The sequence below is a fragment of the Arachis hypogaea genome, chromosome 18, assembly GCF_003086295.3.
Source record: "Arachis hypogaea cultivar Tifrunner chromosome 18, arahy.Tifrunner.gnm2.J5K5, whole genome shotgun sequence".
NCBI lineage: Eukaryota > Viridiplantae > Streptophyta > Magnoliopsida > Fabales > Fabaceae > Arachis > Arachis hypogaea.
The window spans coordinates 110038160-110038718 of NC_092053.1; the positions used below are offsets into that span (position 1 = coordinate 110038160).

Consider the following 559-nt stretch of genomic DNA (forward strand, 5'->3'; position numbering starts at 1 on the left):
CATTTCACATATACTCTGTGTGAGAGCAGTAGTCTCTTTGCTAGTGGAAATCTCTGCAACAGCTTTGGGGTTGCGCCTCTGTCTGTGATTCCTAGTGGACTCAGCTAAGTCACTGATCAGTTGCCATGCTTCATCTGTGATTTTGTACTTTTTCAGAGAACCATTACTAGCACCTTCTAGTGTAGTCTTATTATGGGGTTCATGCCTTGGGTGAAGTAGCTGATCAATACTAGTTTACCAATCATGTGATGGGGACATGCGTCCAGGATATTGTTGAAACGCTCCCAATATTCATAGAGAGTCTCTGATTCACCTTGAACAATGCAGGAGATCTCTTTTCTCAGTCTATCTGTGACTTCAACTGGGAAGTATTTTTCCAAAAATTCTCTTCTGAGTGTATCCCAGTTGGTAACAGTTGCTTCAGGTTGGGAGTAGTACCACTCCCTCGCCTTTCCCTCAAGAGAAAATGGAAAAGCGGTTAACAGAATGGAAGTTTCATCTGCACCATGACGCCTAACAGTAGAACAGGCTGTCTGGAAATCCCTAAGGTGCTTGATAG

General features: G+C 43.5%; 1 non-coding gene across 1 annotated transcript; it reads left to right on the top strand.

The window, feature by feature from the left end:
* Positions 1-239: 239 nt before the first annotated feature.
* Positions 240-347, top strand: LOC112774952 (small nucleolar RNA R71). Its single transcript, XR_003189405.1, has one exon. It is a non-coding gene; the product is annotated as a small nucleolar RNA R71 (small nucleolar RNA).
* The last annotated feature ends 212 nt before the right edge of the window (positions 348-559 follow it).